At 32.6% G+C, this 9,559-nt stretch overlaps 1 long non-coding RNA gene across 3 annotated transcripts; it reads left to right on the forward strand.

The window, feature by feature from the left end:
- The first annotated feature begins 358 nt into the window (after positions 1-358).
- On the forward strand, positions 359-8,729 carry LOC147918038 (uncharacterized). 3 transcript variants are annotated; one of them, XR_015549137.1, is made up of 3 exons: positions 359-1,254; positions 4,690-4,969; positions 7,958-8,729. It is a non-coding gene; the product is annotated as an uncharacterized LOC147918038 (long non-coding RNA). The 3 variants fall into 3 exon arrangements; XR_015549136.1 differs by having other exon boundaries at positions 359-1,144; XR_015549138.1 differs by having other exon boundaries at positions 359-1,144; positions 4,690-4,769.
- The last annotated feature ends 830 nt before the right edge of the window (positions 8,730-9,559 follow it).

Raw genomic sequence — 9,559 nt, forward strand, 5'->3', positions numbered from 1 at the left:
AATTCTTAATAGTACATCAGATTTATGCATAATTAAAGTGTATATAATTTATACAGACCTTACATATTTTAATCAAAGTAATTCTCAAAGTGATATCTCATCATAATCTTTGTTTCTACTTTAACTGACAACACACTGCTCAACAAGCCAAGCAAATGTTTTCTCTCCAAAGACCTAGATGTTTACTCTACTAAATATGTGTTTGTTTGTGCTTTCTTTTTTCTCTTTTTCAGTTTGCTATAATGTCTTGAGAGTGGAAAACGAGGAATAGGAGTGAAGAGCCAGAGAAAGAGACTTGCCATGCCATGGGGGAAATAACCTCGATTCACCATATGTTCAGAAGCTGGAAAGAACTCAATACCACCAAAGGTATAGGAAAAAAAAAATTGTGAAAAATTTAAATGGACCCAAAAAATCATGGATGTCCTGTTTAGGTCACCCTTCTGGGTTATCTCAGTCTTTCATTGTTTTTGAGATATTTTACAACTCTAAGTGTAGACACTGATAACAAGGCAAATGATTTTTATCTATAGAAATTAATTTTATCAGTAAAATATAATCGATTGTTGCCCTACAGGTAAACCTATTTTGAGTTTATTTTTAAATTTATTTCAGCTTACCTTATTTGCCTGTATATGTGTTTCTTTGAATTTTCCTTTGAGCCACTTGTAACATCTTACTGGTTTCCTTATTACTTATGAGCTAAGTAGGATTTTTGACATGTATTCATGTTTCAAAATTTATTGTATATCATTTCTGCAAGTCATCCACCAAGATGCCCAATGAATTCACTTGATAGGAACAGGTAAATGTGTTGTCAGAGAAGCATTTCTCAGGAGCAGTTTGAGCCCAGGTATATATTTTCTTGGCTCTCAGGGGTGAAATCCAAGTGAACTTGAACTTCGATATTTCTCTAGTATTTGTTTGTTTACTTTTCTTTCCTTTTTTCCCATCTCTCAGCTGATATCGTATTTTCCTTTAGGTTTTGGTTTGCTCACACATCTGATGTTATACACCACTGATGGCAACAATGATCAGGAATTTGGTATCATGGTCTGACCATTTGATGATCAACAATTGATGTAATGAGTTAATGGTTATAGAGATTTATGAGCCTGTTGAGTGAGAGCCAGCAGAGAAACTGGTTTGTTAATCTTTTTGTTTGTTGTTCATATGTTTGATTAATTTGAGGTCAAACCAATTAAGTATTTTATGCCTACCAGGAAGGAAAACAGCTCTTTAATATCTGAACTGGTGAGTTTTTGTGTTCCTGTATTTCTTGAATTTCAGAAATGAAGCTATAAGCTCTTTATTCATGTATAGATCTACATGTCTATAAATCACTAGGGCCTTTACCTCTTGTATGAGAGTGTGAAATACTTTCCCATCTCTAGATAGTACAAACAATTTAGATTTAAAAAGTCTCTTAAATTAAAAGAAAGCTGTTTTGATTGGTTTATAGGAATAAGTGCTTATGTAACTTGAATATTGCTAAAATTCCCAGAAAACGAGGAATAGTAAATTTCTTATACTTTAAATGTACCAGACTAATAAAAAGATTCTTACAGAAGCTAATTCAGAAACATTTTAAGAATCTAAGTCCACATAATTAGTTGACTCTTTGACAAATGAGAATAATTCAATAATTTTGGTTTAAAAGAAAACAGCTATGTCTTTCTATTAGTTATTAGTTTTAAATATAATACAGTCATACATTTTATTCTACTTGGCTTTGTTTTACATGAACATATATGTGTTTAATAATCAAAATAAGCTAATGCTACTCCATAATATTTAATATTAAGAAAATTATAAATTTCCTAATTTATAAACTGTCATTATTCTTAAAATTTTTATTTCAATAATCACTTCAGCTTCAAGATCATCTTCAGATATTTAAATAACTTAAAGTCATATCCTGAAATATAATTTAATTGGAATGACAAGTTGAATTAATTAATAGATAATTATTGGATGTGTAGATGATTTCTAAGACAGACAGACTACCCAAGCATTGGTTACTAAGCATAATTTTTAGGTTACATAATTTTCCTTCTTTTTTTAATATGCTATAGAGAAGCTACTGCTTTAGGTTGTCATAATGAATGTGTTCAATTTGTCATTTTGAGAAGTTGTATGAAGGATGTGTGTGATTGTGGAAAGTTGTATTATGTATATCAATAAGCTCCGCTAGTGTGCTAAAATGCTCATGTGTGACTTCTCAATTATCTACCTCCCATTTTTTCTCTGCGAAATAGAAGATACTACTTTAGTTAAAAGTTATTAATTGATATAAGTCGCTCAGACTATACTAGGAACAATAGTGACAGAGAAATACCACTGTGTGTGCTTTCATTTTTCAAGTTAAAGAGTAAATTTATCCTAAAGGAGTGGTTCTCAAACTTTTCAGTCTCCAAACTATTTTACACTCTTAGGACTTACTGATGACACCAAGAGCTTTTGTATGTGTGAATTGTAACTGTTTATATTTACCATATTTAAAATTGAAACTGAAAACAGTTTTAAATATTTATTGATTAATTTTAAGGTAGCATTGATGAGCACATCACATGATAGAAGAAATAACACCTTAATATTAGTATGAAATTAGTTTCCACCACAAAGGACCCACTGTGATCTATCCTAAAGAAAAAGTGGCAGTTTATTCTAGAATATGAAAGAACGCCATGAAGGCCAAAATATGGAAAGTGAATTCATTTGCCTAAATTTACAATACAAAGGTCTGAAAAGAAGCTATGAGATGTGTTAAAACCTTTGCAAAATTTTCTGAATTTTGATGGGCCTGTTTACTTGTTTTTTTGATTAATGCCTTTGACTACAATATGAAATATTATTTTTTAAAAAACCGGTGTAATCTGTCTAGATAACAGAGATTCTGTGTTTTACTAGAATATTTTTTGTGCTTTATATTGACTTTACTATATTCCCAATTATTTCAGAACAAAAAATATGTAAATGTTCCTCCCTTATGAGAGAAGAAATGTTCTTTACAACTACTTTAACGTCTCTGTTTATTTTTAAATATTTTTTTCCCACTTTGCTTTAATAGGTAATCAATTATTGTTTCTTAGGCACCTGTGATCCTATTTTAATCAAATGTCCAAATCTCCTCTGACAACTTTTTGATTTTTGTCTTTCTACATGGAACCTGAAATATAGGGGATAAAGAGAAGAAAACTTTCATAATATTATTTACAGATAAAACTACCTTTGAGATTTTCCCTCACAGGACCTTGGAAATCATAATTATTTCTTCTGTTATCTTTTTTAAAAACTAAAAAAAGGAGATGTTCTATCAAAGAGCACACTTTATGAGAAGTCTTTGGAGGCAGTTAATGCCTCACCCCCATTACCATATGCTTTAACCTAAGGGAAACAGTAATCAAAATTCTGATGAAATATTTCTGTTGAGTGGTCTTACATTTATCAGAGTCCCAGGGGTCCTTTTCCTGGTGATATTAGATATAAGCAAGAATTATCAATTGTCATTTGTTATTATTTAAAATGTTTAATTTGTCAAAACTTTAAGTCTTTTATTTGAATCTAGTACCATCTAGGCCACTAGTTTCTTTCCAGGGATGCACATTAGACTTACCTATAGAATTTTATAAAAATATAGATGTCTAGACCCTGCTTTAGACTTACTGAATCTCTTTACTTGATATTTATGGCATATAAAATATGTATCTCAATATTTTTCCTCTATAAAAACCATAGCTTCTGAGCTGATGTCGGGGGAAGAGGGAGAATCTCCCTCTGCCCTTTCCCTTAAGGTTCTTCTGGCTGGCCAAATAATCAACAAGACAGCTTAGCTGGAGAAAATAATACCAAGTTTAATAACATGTATACATGGGAGAAGCTCAGAAATGAGCAACTCCTCCCTCTGTCTAAGCTGCTTGCTTAAGTATTGCAGCTAAAGGCGAAGGAACGTGTTGGGGGTGGGTAGTGGTCTGGGACTTCAGAGGGCAGAAGGACAATTCTTTTCAGGGTCATCTATTGATAATTTGGTCAGGGAGAGATAGAGTTTTTTTATAAAAGGGGCTTGGTGCCCCTCCCATTGCAACATCTATTTTACATTATCTTTATAGCCATCATGATAGAAGATCTGTTCCAGGAATGAGCCACCATGCCAGATTCTCTAGGCAGTTAGTGGGGGAGGTCAAATATCCTTATTGTCTTCAGCTCGAAATAATCCGCATACCAGAGTGGTGCTTCCTGGGGCAGCTTGCCCTGAGCACCATCACTGACATTGTAGAAACATTCAGGCTGTAACACTGGATTTAGTCTGGATTTCCAGGACTCTTGTTAATTAAGAAGCAGACAGCTTCACAAGGCTGCTTACTCAAAATCCAGCAGAATAAGAATTAACTACATAGGACTGAAGGAACAGATGAGGAAAATTATTGTGTTTTTGTGTTTGTAATACATTTGATTCATGTTAACTTTCTATTTCACGCATATACAAGGAAATTCTTTCTCTTTTTCTCAAGCTATCTAACCCATAACAATTTGCTAAACTCTGTGTAAAATGAAATGAAATATTTTTAAATGATATCAGATTTTTACTGACCTCTACTGATTCTGAAACTCTTAGTAAGCCTCCTTATTTTTTTATGACAATATATTTATTTTCAAAGACTTAAAAAGAATCTGTCCTCCCTTTTGCAGGGATATAATTAGACAAATTGATTGTGCAACCAAGGCCTTCCCTGGAGTTCTGTATTTGAGGATGATTTGCATTGAGTCAGGTATGACCGCCACTTTTAAAGACGTAAGGCTACTTTATTTATGGATCCAATGTCTACAAAGCCCTGCCGGAAAAGTGAGGCTGGTGTCAGGCCTATAGTGTCCCAGCCTACAGGTAGTCAAGAAGGGCGTTCGTGGCAAGCCTGGAACCTTGGCAAATGTGGAGGACCTCAACAAGACAGGAATGCACTCACATTTATAGGTACTGCAGGGAAATACTGAAGAGTATTTCTTCAACATGGTTTTCTAGCCTTGGGATACCAAATAATAGAGGGTATTTTTAAAGTCCAATCATAGATTCCTTATGAAAACGTGCAGACAAAAGTGAATTTTGTAGATTTAATAATTGTCCAATACCAAATGGCTCTAGATTTGTAAAGTAAACTCAAGCATGCCTACAAGGTTATTTAGCACTCTTGTTGAATCTTTGTAAATAATCATGCCAAACCTACTAGCGCAGATATTTTTAAGATTAAACAGTAATATTTGAGATTATTAAGATCAAAGGGCAGAAGAGTAGATGCGGTAAGGAAAAATTGTGAAAGACTTGGAAATAAATAAAAAAGATCATGGGTTTCCTCTCTAGCAGTCCTTCAGGTTATCTAAGTCTGTCATTGTCTTTGAGCTATTTTAAAACTCTGTAAAATGTAGAAAATTGATAATAATATTAATAATTCCAATTCGTAGAAATGCAAATTAATTCTGTCTCATGAAATGCAATTGGATTTTGTCTGTGGATACACCCACTTTACATCTATTTCTTGCTAGGACTTAATTGTCTATCTATATGCGGTTCTTTGAATTTACTTTTGAATGTTTTGTGACATCTTTCTAGTTCTTTCATTAATCACTAAATTACATAAAATATTTGACATGCATTCATGTTATATTTGTATGAGAGTATAAGAGTCATTAATTTACCTTTTTAAAATATTTATTCTCTAGGGAGGTTTTATATTGCTGTTGTTAGTTTGCTTGTTTGCTTTCTGTGTATGTGTGTGTGTGTGTGTGTGTGTGTGTGTGTGTGTGTTTGGTTGGAAATCAATAAAGAGACTGAGTTTCATATCTGAGTCTATAGATAAAGGAACAACGTATATGAGTCCAGAAGCAGAGAGAACCAAGGAAATATGCTATCTCAGGAATTAACGATAATCTTAGGGACACATTTGGATTATTTATGCTATAAGATTAGGGAATTCAAAATGAATGTTTCTAGATTTCAGAGGTACGCATGGCTCAAAATAGCACATAGGTAGCACGGTTCTTGCTATTATTATTATTATGACTATTATAATTATTGAGATAATTATTGTTATAAATTAAGCAAAACCTTGACAAATAAGATTTAAATAATGCAAACTGCAAGTCAATTGAAGATTGCATTCCTGTTTAAAACACTTTTACTGAACCCTTTAATTTTAGGTTCTACCTACCTTTCAGTACCCTACAACGTAACTTGAAGTTAAACCAACTTTACTTTATAAATATCCAAACCAGAAAAATACAAACAAATCATATCTAATTTATTTTAATATCTAGTTAGAGAGCTATTCAACTGACATACAAAATATCACTTTAACATGAAATATTTCATCAGAACAAGAGGATTCTAAATTTTACTAGAAGGAAAATGTACATAAACCATGGGTTTGATATAAACAACTTATAGAACCACCAAGAAAATGAAGACTAACTCTTGGGAACAATCAGCATCATTAATTTTTGTCAGATAATATTCAAGAAAAGAACAACATTAAGGACTGGTAAACTTCATGTTCTGCAGAAATTTTAAAAAATTGTTTTAAAAATGGTAATAGCTAACATATATTGAGGGCTTATATGCTAGCTATTACTAAGATTTAGGTTTTATTATTTATTATTTTTACTAATATTTTTAAAGATGAGGAAACTCAAGTGAAGTCACGTAACTTGTCCAAGATTTCCCAGGTAATTAAAAGCAGAGCTGATAGCTTAACTGAATAAACTGAATCCATTTATTTAATTAAATTTATTAAGCATCTACTATGCATCTACAAAGTGAGTGCTAAAAATATTGTTGATGAATAAGAAAATATATAGCCCAAATATATATAAAAATAGTTAGAGGCACCGGCTGACAGACGCTATATTTTCCAATGTATCCTCCTCTTCCCCATGGCCATAATAACACACACACACACATTATTACTGCCTCTCTGGCTCTGGATGCAGTGCAAAGTGCATAATGATCTGGGTAGTATTAAGGCATGAATATCATTAATTTATAAGAATGTTTAGAGTGCCAAACGTGGTAGAGGTTTTCCAGTCATTCACTAATTTTATAAATGTAGACAAAGGCAATGATTCCAAATAGAAAGAATATTTTTTGTCAGGAATGTATTATCTAATTTGAATAAACAGTGAGAACCATAGCCATCCATACCCACACAGATGTCTACATTCACATGACTTTACTATTCCACTGCTTTCATTACTATTCCTGGAAATTCTTACTGAGAAAGATAAAAGTTCATGCTAGGAACTTTCTGAAAGATCCATCAACGATAAAACAAGTCAAAGGACAAAAGTCTTCGAACCCTTCACTTCAAAATTCTCTCCTTGCCGTGTCCACCAATCCTAAACTCTTTTATCATTATCCTTATCCAATCCTATGCAAGGCCCACATTGAAAGACCCACTTTAAACTAGACTTTAAACCCTCATAAACATGACCTTGCTCCCCAACCTCCAAACTGCTGAGACTGTCAAGGTGGTGCTCACTCCAACCAGGGTAAGAATAAAATAGCTTTGTCTTATGAACAATATTTTGGGGAACCAGGATTCAACAATAAGTTTATCAAATTCACTGAAAAATAGCCAAATCTATATATCATCTTGTGTTTTTAAGTTGCATCTGGAACATATGATCCCTGTGACTAATTTTTCTTGGAAAAGTCAGGATAAGACATACTTACAAGAAGACCACTCCATGGGTAACGCAAAGTAATAGTTGTTTTAGAAAAACCACTCTCTAGTGATGAAAATACATTAAAATTAAATTAAAATCAAAGAAAGAGAAGATATTTGATCATAATCTTCCCTTTTATTTCAGGTAAAATGAATCACAAAACTTTTTGTAATATATCTCTAAATCTTTAGCTTTTAAAATTTGTTCTTGATTTTTTTTCCTCTATCTTTTTTCCTTTTTTAAGGTGAAGAGAGAACAGAGGCAGATACTGGAAAAGCCCTTTCTGCAATGGGCTAAAGAAAGGAGAGTAAATGGAAAGGTGGCTATTGCAGAATAGCTGAGATGATGGCGCAAAAAGGGATTAAAGAGTCAACCAGAGCAGCTAAAAGAAGGCAAATTTGTAACTTTCAGGAATGTCCTGGAATCAGGGGCCAACATTCCACTAACGTGGCAGTCTATCAAGTAAAGACAACTGACAAGCATGGGAGTTGGGCAGCCCTCTGCAGTGGAACCAGAATAGGAACAGGAATTGGAACCCTGTGTTTGGCACTGGCTTTGCCCGTCTGTAGGTGTGCTGGAAGTCAAACTTTAAGCCATATTTATTATTTGATGTCAGATTTTAGTGAAGTGATATTTCAAAAAGACATAAATTTTTTAAATGCTTTAAAAATGTAAATAATTCATCTGTTAATTGCTGTCTCCCAGTATTTTCATGTTTATAAGTGCAAAATATAGACAATGACTATCTATTTCACATTGACCTCTAAACTTTTTGTTCACTGTTTAATTCATATTAGGAACAACAGGGCTAAGCTAATTTTATTTTTACTCAAGTGGCATTAAAATCTGGATCACATTACCCTGCTCATACAAAGATACAATGTATCTTTACCAACTCAGATTTTTCATCTTATTCTTTTTCTTAAAAAAAAAAAAAAACTGCTTTTGTTTTAAACAACCACTTCTGTAGTCGGTCTAATGTACAACGAATAATTCTTTCCTTTCATTTTGAAAAATATGTGACATAATATCTAGAATAAATTTTGGGAAAAAATAAATTAAAAAATAAATTAGTTTTACATGCCATTCACACAACAGAAAATGACTTAAAATAGGCTTTATGGTATATGAGATTTCTAGAGTTTCTTTAGTTTTATAAGAAAATGTATATATTTTCTTCATCACGTTGTATTATTTCTCAAATATTATTCTGCTGCTGAGGCAAAATATGGATACAAATGCCCAGAATAATGCATATTTAGTTTCTGCTAGAGTAAGTGCAATCACTCAGGGATAAAATACCACTAGGCACAAAGATAAATTTCTTTTTTGTATGTGTCACACATAAATGTTAAAACAGTTGCTCTTCTGAATTTAACTATAAATATTTAAAAAACTATGTGGATGTCCACTTGGAGTTTTTAAAACATTTACATAATCTCTTATCTAACACAACCCTGAAGGGTTTTTACTGATTTCAGTGCTTTGGCCAGATTGAGGAAAAACATGCATTTGGACTTTTCAGAGGCCAGTGAATACTAAAAATTCAACATTTAAGACACATTCAAAATGTGAAAGGCAATCTTTTTTCCTCGACAAATCTAACTAATTCTATCCTTCTCCATGGTGATATCAGGGGAGCTGGAAAGTCGTCCTTCAAACTTGTTTTTTCCTAAACCATTTACCAATTGAATGGGTCATGTGGCCATATAAATTTTACCACATTAACATTTTTCCAAGCTGGCCTATTATTTTTATAAATTCCCATTCCATTGCTAAATTTAGTTCCTTGTTATCATTTTTTTTGCACCATTGTTATCACCCCCTGAAAGATCTTCTTTCCCAA

Source organism: Ceratotherium simum, chromosome 2, assembly GCF_057802395.1.
Source record: "Ceratotherium simum simum isolate JZ-2026a chromosome 2, ASM5780239v1, whole genome shotgun sequence".
NCBI classification, from domain to species: Eukaryota; Metazoa; Chordata; class Mammalia; order Perissodactyla; family Rhinocerotidae; genus Ceratotherium; species Ceratotherium simum.